At 40.0% G+C, this 12,726-nt stretch overlaps 1 protein-coding gene across 1 annotated transcript in view; it reads left to right on the top strand.

Annotated features, from left to right (window-relative positions):
* MYO3B (myosin IIIB) overlaps nt 1-12,726 on the top strand; it is a 347,455-nt gene that overhangs the window by 88,679 nt on the left and 246,050 nt on the right. The window lies entirely within an intron of this gene.

The following is a 12,726-nucleotide window of genomic DNA, read 5'->3' as shown; positions in this document are numbered from 1 at the left end:
GGGTGTTTCTAGTCTTAGGTTGTTTGTGGGATTGACTAAGGGGTATTGCTAGCCCCACAGAATTTTCTGGAAGTGCATCAGCACGGTTGCCATTTACAACTAGTGCTATAACTGTACCATGGTATATAAGACATTCTCAGTACGAGTGCTGCAAACAGCACGGTAGTTACTAATTTTGTTAACAAACCCTATATAAGAAACCTTATAATAAACCTAGGAAATTGGTATTGGGAGAAAGGCTAAACTGCTATTTCAGCTGGAGGTCACCCCCATGGTTTTCAACCATAGCTCCTTCTTTTCTGTGTAGCTTGAGGGGTCCTTATCAGAACTTTTCTAAAGCTTAAAAATGCTCCTTTTGGTTCTAGGGTGGACAAAACTTCAGTTCTTCTTGAACCAAAAGTTTGCTTACCCTTGTAAGAGTTCCGTATAATCTTTTGGATACTCCCATCATCCACTGAACTGGGGATACAGAATGCTAAGGTCTTCATGGAAAGTGTACTACCAGATACCTGTATAATCATTCTGTTTTTTTAAATCCAATCTATTAAATTATTCACACAACAGTGTGAAAGTTAAGGAGCGATGTGGGTTAATGTGATAGCCTTTTACTTATGAGGGCTGGTGAAATAGGTCTTAGTTCCATGGGAAATGAGTTGTGTTGTCACAGGCTCTGGGATTTCAATATTTTGTCACCATTAAAAAGCCAACAGTTTGTCACAGTTTACAGCTATTAGGTGTATTGAAGTTAGCTGGGTCGGGAACCTTGCACAGCATCCAATCCCTGTGAAAAGTATTAGTGGCCAAATTTATCACTGGTGTAATCCACTGATTTAAATGCAGTTGTGCCAGGGATTAATTGACTCAATAATGTGTTGCTGATTGTAGGGTTTAGTAGTGGCTAAAAGAGCAAAGAGAGAGAGGTGTGTGTGCTTCTAAAGCCATATAAATACATCCATTAATTATTGCCCTTTTAGACCTAAATGGCTACAGTCAAAATAGTATTTGTGTGGGCAGATCTTAGCATTCATATGATAGCAAAATGAGGGCCTGATTCTCCACTGCCTTACACCATAAGTAGTCAATTATACATATCCGCAGTGGTGGTAAAATGATATAAAGTCAGAATTCTGCACTCAGACGGGCGGTAGTGTTTTACATCCACTTGGTACTCACTTTGTACAGGTATATTATACAAGATGCAAGACCTTAAGAATGTAAGTTCTTCCCATTATAGCTTGCCTAAAACTCTTTCTTTAACCATTAACACTCTGGACTATACTAGTTGCTATATATAATTTCTTAGGTGAATTATATTTGCAAATATATAACAGTGCAGGGTGAATTAAGAATGTATTCAGTAGATTTTGCCTTTTTTTTTTCTGTTCACCAATTTTCCATAAATTGTGATTTTAGCAGATGCATTCGTTGTGCACATCTATTTACTGAATAATTTCAGCAGGTAATTCAGGGTCTGTAGCTTGTTCATGAGCAGTTCACTGTCAGTCTTTGATATTCAGAATTTCAGCTGTTTGGATAGGACACAGGCACGTGGTACACTGCTGTTTCTTGATTTGATAAGAGTCATTCTTAGACTATGTTTCTAGTATGAATACTTGCGATTGCAAACATAAAAAATTCCTTTATATAAATATTTTGCAACATTTGCTTAAAATGTGCAGTTTCAGCAAGCATTCCTGCCAGTAAACCCGTTTGCTAGAGCATTCGTGGAAAGTGAGCACAGATGAGACATGAGCACAGTCAAAATGAATTAGCTGAGAATTGTACATGAATAATCATGGGAAAATGTTGGTAGTATTTGCTCATCTCTGATACTAGCCAATCCCTTTACAAACAGAGAGAAAGGCCCATCTTTTGTATGCTCTGGTGTCCTGTGTTCTGCTCTTTGACTCTCAGAATTCTAGTACAGAACAGAGTTGCCTGCCAGATTTGTTTAGTAAATCCATATGTAGCCCATTTCATGCATTATATGCACATAAGCTATTTTAGTCAACCAGTTTCTAAAGTAAATTGTTACTGTTCAGAATCCATTCCATAAGTAAGAGCAGACTGCTAAGATACAGTAAGTGCCATTTTGTTTTGCTCCAGTGGAAAATTTCATGCTGACAAGGTCAAGCCCTGCACTCTGAGTGCAGTCAAGTGATGAAAGGCACATCCTACACGAGGAGAGGTGGTAGATGGATGCCCACTAACAACTGTCTATTTCAACACAATTGAGCACTGGAAATGCAGCATTCTGGTTAGATTTATAGGGCTGTGCTTAGCTGTTATGTATTCTGCTTTGCAAATAATTGCAAATGAAATATATGTTTTTTAGTATGTTGTCAGAACTGGTTACCATTTAAGAATTCCTAAGAAACTACACCAGATAATGGCATAGATTGTAGTTGTCCTGAGGCAGTTACACTCTCTAAACAAGAACTTGTCATTAAATACAGTAATTAATAATGTTAAGGAGATTCTTGCTACTAAGCAATGTAAACTAGAGGTTATAGTGGAGAAAATGGGGCATGGCTAAGATTGTGCAGAGAAGTACTTGTGAATTTGAAGGCTGGATGGAAGAATCAGTGAGTTATAAATACTTAGCCAATTTTCTGCCATTCAGGCAAGAGAACAGCTTCTGCTAGGTTGATAATTGACATGTAATATTGCTTTGCAGTAAGACATTTACTTTTCTGATATTTTTATAGGATTAATAGACTTTGTTATGGAAATAGAGTCTTAGGATAAAAATAATTGAGATAATCTAGGGGTTAAATTGCTTGATACAGACCTAGCTAGCAACATTTTCAACATATATATCTATATCATTAACAGAGGTTGCTGAGAGGCTACTGATGCCTTATTAGATAAGGTTTAGATAGATTACCTGCAGTATTAAACAATTTATTGAGCAAAGAAAATAGGCTTCCAATACTGTATAGAAATGAAACATCACAATTATTTGAGATTCTCTGTAGCCTTGGAAACAATATGGGAGCAGTGATATCAGCAACAATTATGTACAATTTTTATCTTTAGTTTATCACCAAGGTAACCAGAGCAGGTTTTCCTGCTTGAAATTTTAAGAATGCCTTGGTTCTGTGTAAAGCAAGCATGCATGAAGCATACATTTAGAAAGTCTGCTCAAATAGCTTTCAGTTTCCCTTTTAAAATGGTTAGTGTTTGAGTCAGGATTTAAATTGTGTAAACTCAAATCCCCCCCCCATAGCAGCTGCAAACAAATAAAGCCTTAGTGGTTGTTTTGAATGCTCTAAATACTGGAAGGAAGGAGAACATTGCTTTGCTTTTGCTTTAGCTGATCTTAAACAACGAATATGCTGTTGATATTTTTTTCAGTCTTCTGAAAAAAAAAATCCCCAAAGAGCTGCAGGGCGGAGATTGCCAGTTGCAACCCAGCATCCTGGGAGGATTCACCCCCTGGGGAGAACACAAGGTGTTTTCATTGCTGCCTTCCCTTAGGGATGTCACCAAGGGTTGGCAGCTTTAAACTGAATAATGGCTTCACAGGAGACGCACCAGTCAATGCTGCATGGGAAATACATTGGATCGGTGCATCCTCTAGGTTACCTGGCCAAAGACTCTTCCTTGATCAACATCACTCACTTTTGAGGCTCAGCTGGCCAACTGTGGGCTCCCATGCATCTTGCCCAGCTTCAGACACACTCCAGGTAAACTTTCCATTGCCATGGGCCCTCGGATAGGTGGTGACTGAATCAAACCCATAGTATAGAGTAGAAGATTCTGTAGTTTCTCTTCCACTTGGTATGCATACTTCCACCTTTTCATGTTCTCTGTATGTATAAATATCTCCTGTCTGTGTGTTCCATTCCATGCATCTGAAGAAGTGAGCTGTAGCCCACAAAAGCTTATGCTGAAATAAATTTGTTAGTCTCTAAGGTGCCACAAGTACTCCTGTTCTTTTTGTAGTTTCTCTGCTTGTCTTCGTGGAAGAGAGATAGGGCTTGGGACAGGAGACACAACACTGAGAGAGAAAATATTCAGACCACATGGTTTCTCATCTACCTTTGACTGGATATGACAGGGAAGCATTTTAACAGCAAGAATGAAATAGTCCTTATCCATCGTGATCAAATGATGGTTGTAAACACCAAGTAGGAAAATGTGCAAGGGGCTTTAACTAGGTGAAGCTCTGGAATAAAATAAAATAAAATAAATAAATGGAGATATACCTATCTCCTAGAACTGGAAGGGACCCGAAAGGTCATCAAGTCCAGCCCCCTGCCTTCACTAGCAGGACCAATAAACTCTGAAGGCAAGAGGTTACAGCCATATCACATTGGCCACTTATTGAGGAGTCTTTAAGAGGATTTAGATGCCTAACTTCAGGTAAAAAAAATGCAAATTTTGGCTACCATGTAGGGTTGCCAACTTTCTGATTGCAGAAAACCTAACGCCCTTGCCCCGCCCCCACTCACTCCATCTCCATCACTCGCTCTCCCCCACCCTCGCTCATTTTCACTGGACTGGGGTAGGGGTTGGGGTGTGAGAGGGGGTGCAGGCTCCAGGATAGGGTTGGGGATGAAGGGCTTGGAGTGTGGAAGGGGGCTCGGGGCTGGGGTAGGGGTTTGGTGTGTGAGACAAATAGGACCAGAGAAGATGTAAGTGGGAGAGAAATAGATGGTTTTGTTTTGCCTGACAGCCTGACTCTAGTATCATCATTTCTACACTGAAGGACATCATACTTTCTTTTGCACTGTACCTGCAGAAAGGGAAAATATTAAAAATGAAAGGCCAGCATGTTTGACCATATGGTTGTGGCACTACAGCTATAGTCACATGTTGGGGGGTGGGGGGAAGAGGTTATAAGAACTCTGAGAGTGGGAAACATGGATCAGAGAAAACCCTGTCATACCCTTTGAAAGGTTGTAGCATATAATCATCATCTGTGCCACCCTAGCTCTGCTAGGCAGTGGGAAGTGAGATATGGACATGACCCATTCCTTGCCCTCGTCGGGTGAGGTTAGCACCCAAGTGTGCACTAGTCTCCAGCAGCCCTGGTGCCAAGGAAGTTTCAGATTCAAAAAATTGGTATAGTATATTGGCCTTCCATCGCTATACAAGGCTAGAAGAAGGGATTTTATATTGTGCAACTTCATTTGGTAAAACTGGCCAGAATCATAGAATCATAGAATCTCAGGGTTGGAAGGGACCTCAGGAGGTCATCTAGTCCAACCCCCTGCTCAAAGCAGGACCAAACCCAACTAAATCAACCAAACCCAACTAAATCAATGCATCTCCTAGGTTTCTTTCTTTACAAAAAGTTAATAGTTTGTAGATTATCACAGATTGCCTCTTATCAGACCTCTCGCATATTAGAAACAAGTGTATAAAGAGATGTGCTGAATTACAAAAGGATAGCTTTATATGGCTAGTTGATGAACCATGGTGTGTTGCCAGCAAGCAAACACATCAGACTTTTACTGGCAACATCTGCTTGAACTGTCTGGGGGAGAAAAAGCCAGAAAACATCCTGCAATGGAAACAAAAGCAAAGATCTGACCTGAGGAAAGTGGCTAAACATTAAAGAAAATTTAATACTCAATCTGTATATTTAATATTGTCATGCATCATGTAATGTGGCCAATCAGAGGTCATGGGAGGGGCTGCCAGTCATTTCTATCATGGGTGGCACTTCCTGCAGTGACTGGTCTCTCAGAATGTACAGTGTATTGACCATGGCTTTGCTAAGGCTGCATGGTGGTGGTGTAGAAGCACCGCCCAGCTGGAGCCCTACTGACCCAGATTCAAGACCCATGAGTTGTCTGGCCCTCCAAGGAGTACTCCAACAAAGGAGGGAAGATAAGATTTTATAGCTTTAGGTGATAAAACAAGTAGAAGTTAACATTTCAGGCCTTCTTTATATGTCACAAACATGAAAAAAAGTCACAAACCCATTTCCCCCTGGCTTTGCAGGACATCTTTAAAGGGAATGTAACTCACCTGTGGAGAATAGGCACCTACCTGGTGCATAGAAATCTAATAACATTTTCAGGTGGTTTTAAGGTAAAAATGCTGCAGTAGTTCAGGATTCAGTCTTGTGCGTGGATTTTTACTATAGTGGAAACCCTTTAAACAGACAGTATTGATGATGTAAAACCATTTATTGTAGGATTGTACAGGTGGTCTGTGATATAGACTGATGTCCAATAATTACTCCTGTCCTCTTGTACACAAAAGATGAAATTCTGGCCTCAATGAAGCCAATAGCAAAACTCTATTGACTTTATTGGGGCTGGGATTTCATTCAATCTCCTTCTCTTGGCTACCACCTCTGCTGCCATGGTTTGAACTATCCTCTTTATGATTCTCAAATATACTTCTCTACCCCTGCCTCTTGCCCTCTGTCCAGTCTCCCCTGAGCTCCCTCTCAATCATCTACCGCCATCACAAACTCATGCTCTCAAAAATTGGGATTCTTATAATGCCCCTTTGCCTTCCTTCTTTATCTCAGTTGAAGACTCTTCCCTCTGTATTTCCCCAGTTCACATCCTTGATTTGTCTCTCCCCATATCAAATCTCTTTAAGTCCTCTTGCTCCTTCATATGTAGTATGACCTGTGTCCACACTTTCCACTGCTAAAGCCACACTTTGATCATATCACTCTGTTTTGACTACTGTAATCTTCTCTTTCACCTTCTGTCCTGCTTCTCACCTCTGATAAAATCATCTTACCCACCCATCACCATAGGTGCTGAAACTAGAGCTGCTGGGGGTGCTGCCTCAATCATCACAGGTAATTTGATCAGATTATGCAAAATAATCCAATCATATTTTGCTACCTCTGGACACAAACAGATTGCTAGTATCTTACTATTTGCAGATCAGGTGCCTGGAAATAAAGTTATTCTGGTATTTGCAAACTGTTAAATAACATCTAGCAAAGCTCTGATCATAAGATTTCAGAAACTAAACATGAAAGCTGGATGCAGTTTTCCGGATGTCTGAAGCTGCTTCCTTTCTCTTGCCAGTAGTTGTGGTGGGTGGATGCTTACAGAGCCACTGCTCTACTGCATTGGGGATATGAAAAAGGCCTGGTGTGTCTGAGGTAGGCTCAATTCCTCCGGAAGCTCTGGGGAGCACAGCTACTGCAAAAACTTTGGTGAGAGTGCAGGGTATGGCCAAACACCCTTCCTCCTCCTCCTCCTCCTCCCCCTCCTCCCCATCACCTTTGCAGGAGGTTAGTCCTAAAGTAATGTTAACTATGCAGAGTTCTTGCACTCCTTGAGCACAAGATTCACATTTTGCATGGCCCTGTGCTAGGAGCTGGGGGGGAGGGGAGAAGGAAGATTCCTTGTGCCCTCTCTCTCCTTTATACCCCTGTGTTGGGGCCAAACACATTCTCAAAGATGATGATAAGAGACTGTAGATTATAAATGTGAACATGCATTAATCTGCAGCATTGCAACAGTGCTGTGAAATGACTGCCACAGACTGTCTCACCTCTGCAAATCCCTTTCTGTAGAGCTAAAAGCCAAAGCTAAAGAAAGGAAAATGTCTGTTTAAAAAATAAATCAAACAACTTGAGATTCCATTGCTGGGAAATGAAATACACAGGTGGGCCTGATTATATCTCAAAATATTCCCTGGTTATGGTGTATGCAGATCATGATGTGAGCACCAAGAATGTCTGTCAATAGTAGCACAAAAACCATTGGTCAAGGACAATGTTCTTTTTTTCTGGGCCTCAGTACATGCACTTAGTTACAAGTTGAGCTACATTAGGTTTATGCACCTCCATGCCCACAATTAAATTTAAATTGCTGATTTCATCTTTACATTTATCACATTTTATTGATGACTTTTCTTTATAGCCAGTCTTGTCAGTGGAAGCTTTGCCACTGACTTCAGTGGGATAAAGATTGGGTCTCTACATCATTTTCAAAATGCTGCATGGTGTTGTTTGGGATGCAAACCAGCAAGCCCCTATTATGCTATTGTCATTCAAGCTGTATGTGACTTCTCTAGGTGTTCTTTGTTTTAAAAATTTGAAGTGACTGCACTCTTCATGAGAGCGAGTGATTGACAACCCTGGCGCAAGCAAGGTTTATTGTGGGCAGGCATTGTAGAAACCTTTTCACATCGTTCAGCTATTGAATTTGTCCTGTGACCCTTCTTATCTCAGTCCCCAACCTCTTGTGAATGGAGACAGCCAAACACAGGGCACTGCACAGTGCTTTTGTGTTGTGTACTGTGATTTGGCACAGGCCCACCTCCAGAAGCTTTGATTAGCTAGAGGTGTGGGGGGGTCACCGCCCTCCATAGTTTCTGGAGGGATTACCCCCCATTGTATCCTAGCTAATACATTTTTTAAAATGTAACCCTGTTACTATTCCTTCTGGTAGACTTTGCTTCCCTTCTTTCTATTCCATTTTCTTTCCTCTCAGACATTATGGTGTAATTTTGTGTATGTAACCTCTATGCCCTAGCTCTCCTACCCACTCCTGTGCATTTTGCTTTCACTTGTTGTGTCCTGATATTTTTTTTAGGACCCAATACTGTTACTTTTGACCACACTGAATAGTATCTCACTCTGTAACTAGTCCCATGGACCAGTACTCCATCTGAGTAAAGATGGCGGAATTGGGCCCTTAGATTCCAAATTGTTCAAGGGAGGGAATAGCCTTTGCCTTTAAAGTACCTAGCATAATAAACAAACAAATAAATAATTGAGCTGGTCAGCAATTTTTTTTCATAGAACCATTTTTTGACCAAAAACGGCTTATTGAATAAAACAAAAATTTTCATGGGAAGATTTTGGTTGATGTATGCTGGGTTTTTTGATGAAAAATGGAAACTGAAGACCTGAAAATCCTGGCTTTGCTGGGGTAGTGTCAGCAGGGCCCCTTCATCTGCTGGGGTGGGAGGGAGGAGATTATTCCCTCCTCTGGGACAGACCTCAGACCTTCTGAGCTTGGGAGAGGTGGTGATGGAAACTCAGCCGACAGTTCTTGTGTTCATGGTCCCTGCCATCCCAAGCAGGGGCAAATCACAACATGGGAGCGGGGTCACATGGTCCCCACGTGGGGTGTGTTTAGGCTTCTGGATTGCCTTACTCTGGCCCTGCTAATCTGTGCTCCTCCTCCCCAACAGAAAAATGATTTGTGGCTTCCCTTTGATTCCTTCCCTTGACCCTGCTCATTTGCAGCTCTTAGTCTGAATGAACAGAGGCAGACCTGCTCTGCATCACCGGAAAGTACTGCTGTCAGCCACGTGGCCCCCGTCGGGGCTGGTAAATAGGCTGGAAATGAATGTGAGTTTTGTGGTACACAAAGAACTCAGAATGGGTGTCCTTATGAACCCACTTGCCAGATTTTCACCTATGGATTCTACTTAAGGCATTAATTTCAGATATAAATATACAGTGTAATTGGAATGTTTTAATATTCTAACTACAGAATTGCAATGTCTAGACAATATTGTATGTATTTCAGTCAGGCACAAATTTCCTTCTTTGGTAATTGGCACTCTCCTCTTTGCAAATTCACAAAGCCATGGTTTTAATAGAAAAGCAAAATAATACATTGCAGTAAAGATGGGAACTGATTATAAATAAAAAAAATCTTTCACAATACTTCCCCAGTTTCAATTCCAGCTGTTAATTTCAGTTGCCCCTTAACTTTCAAAGATTTTCATGAATAAATGAAATGCCATCCCATAACCATAAAGTTATTAGGTTAAATATACATTATGAAGCTTAACCATTGAAAAGCAAAACTCTATTTATTCATCTGCATCTGAAGGTTTTTGTGAAATATAATACTTGTTTCTGTCTGAATGAAGCTAGAAACTGAAACTGGAAACTGAAAAGTAAATGACAGAAATAAATGATGCCTTGTCAGGTCCTGCAAAAGGCTAATAAAACCTTTGCAGCTGCCAAACCAGTCTGAAACCAGTGGGCTGTGAATTGCAATGTTCAAGGGAAAAAGTCAAAGATAATCCAGATGTTCCCAAGCAGAACACTTTGCCATACTTTAACAGCCATATTTCTAGTCTGTATGAACTTAAACATTCATATAATTGAGTTTATTTTCTTAAATATTTCTTCTGAAGGTTATGTTTTGACCTTCAGAATAATTTAGTATGCTAAATGCATACAAATTTGCATGCATCATTATTGCTTTATAAGTGACTCGTGATTTGTTATACTTTGAAACACTGGGCTTGATACATGAAAAAGAATCTCTTTTGGCCACCTCCTTATATTCTTCTTGAAATGCTTTTCTTCCAGTGATTTATATAGTGCTTCTTGAAACTCGAAAGATGTTTTCTGTATAATTTTGAAACTGAATTTATATGTCGACATAGGTTCTTGCTCATTACTATGCCAACTGCCAAAAAATGTTAATGGCTGGAGACTTGCCAACAAATCCTGATTAAAATTTTAGTTTTAAAAATCTGTTTAGTATCTTGTTCACTCGTTTTTCTTTTACAGCTGCAGGAAAAAATTCTCTCCAGCTGTCAGTCAAAACCTCACAAGCCAGCTGGAGTGTCTGTTTTTTTGCCTCTTCAGTGGTGGTGAAAAAATATAGCCTGAAATCACAAAGAGAAGAGGGCCAATGTGGCTTTATGATTCTCAAACAAAGCTCCCAGAGTATTATTTGTTTCTGGGAAGTGAAAAGAAAACAAATGTCCACTTTATATTTTACTGCATCAGGACAAAGAATCATGAAAACTCAGGGAAAAAATACATTGTCTTTCTACAATCTTTTCAGTAATAAATAATCCACAATCTTATTAGTATATTTGTCTATTTAACTTGCATCTCGAAATATACATATTATATTCCATGGGACTTGGCTCTGACTTCAGTAGCATGCGCACAACGAAGTGTCAGAGAGAGAGTCCCAGTGGTGGAGGAAATATCTGCTGGCTCTGGAATTGTAATTAAAAGATAGTGAAACATATAGAAGCATTTTACTTCCAGTGCTGATACTCTTAACTGATTCTGGTCTGTCAATATCTTTTGGTCTAACTTGAGGGCAGACATTTCTTGTTTAAATTAAGGGAAATCCCACAAGATTTGAACTGGCGTATCTTTACTACTCGGAACTGACGATGATTTGGAATAATTTAAACTGAATGTTTTTGTTTTCTGCACATTTAACCTTCATATTGGACCAAAAATCACCCAACTATTTCCATATTGGGATCTTGGAGACCCCCTAATATGTCAAAATTGGCGAGGGAGGGAAACGCATGGGATGCATTTAAAATGGACTTTACTGTAGCCAGTGAACTAATAAACTGTGAGCAAGTTAAAACTTTCCTAGATTCAGAAGCACACTACACAGTGCTTGTGTTGGGGTCTAACTGACCCCATGATCAAACAATTTTTTAAAAAAGCTACAATCTCTACAGGTGTGAGGGTCTAACTGACCCCATGTTTAGACAATGAAAATAGATAGCAACAGCCATATATATATATATATATATATATATAAAGGCCAGACACAGCAAAGTAGCTGTGAATGGCCTAGTACTTCAAACAAATGGAGCAAATAGATGTATGTTCTGAACATACCACAGTTTTGACATTTTGCACATTTTTGATGTGTTTTTCTGTCTTGTTCTCTGAGCAGATGTAACATCTTCCCATTTCTTAGGCTGTGGATCAGTATCCAGCATACTAGACATGGCTTCCCTGGCAGCCTGAGGGGAGGCTAGGCTGCAATGTTCTTACCTGCACCAGTGGTTTTACCACTTCTGTACGCAGGTCCCTGAGAAACATCCATCTCTTATTCAGAGATTGATTATGCCACGTGCAATTCAACAGAATCCAAACAGTGTATGCATTCAGACATGCACAGTGCATGTGCAATGCAACAGCGAGTCTTTGCCTCAGCAACAGCATCTGTCAAATGTAGGCTTGCTAGAAAATGTATTTGACAATTGTGGCTTCCCCAGAAACTCTTCCTATCAAGTGTAGGCTTCCCAGAAACTCAGTTCGACAGTATTGTCTTCAAAGACGCTCAATGTTCTGGACTATTGTGATTATACAGGAGTCAAATGTTATCTGGGGTCTTTCAGATCCCCAAGACCTTTTTGGTGCATTGTTTTGAAAAAAACAAACAAATAATTGAAACTCTGATAATAAAAACAATACGGAAAGAGTCATAGAATAATATTGTAAGTGTTGCCTCAAAACAAAAATAATCTGATCTTGGAATACCTGCAAAATTAATTTGGGTTCTAACTGACCCCAATACCTTTTGAGTGACATTTTTTCACTACACTAAAACCATTAGAGGTAAGCAGACAAAACCAATGCTAACAGGTTATCCTAATAGTCGATTGTGAATACTTCAAGAAAGAATAGGCAGTGGTTTGCCTTTCATACTTCATTTAAATGTGTGTATGTGTTTAGGGTCCAAGAGACGTCCCCCCCCCCCAAGACTTTGGAAGTGTAGTACTTTCATTTTCCTTATTGACTAACATTGAGGGGTTAAACTGGGCCTATTGCCTTTTTAGTGACTTTTTTTGGCTACACAAAAACCACAGCAGTTAGGATGAAAAAAACCAAAGTGGAAAGCTTGACCTCATCCTAATTTGAGAATACTTAATGTAAGAAGAGGCACAGGTTTGGCACAACATTTTTTATTTATATTTTTGTGCGTGCTGGGGTCAGATATTCCTCCTCAGGTTTGGGGGTCTAAATTGTGTGTTTACAAGGAGGGAAAGCAACAC

Source organism: Mauremys reevesii, linkage group 11, assembly GCF_016161935.1.
Source record: "Mauremys reevesii isolate NIE-2019 linkage group 11, ASM1616193v1, whole genome shotgun sequence".
NCBI lineage: Eukaryota > Metazoa > Chordata > Testudines > Geoemydidae > Mauremys > Mauremys reevesii.
Note: the sequence above shows the minus strand (reverse complement) of the source record. Positions and strands in the feature narration are given on the sequence as shown.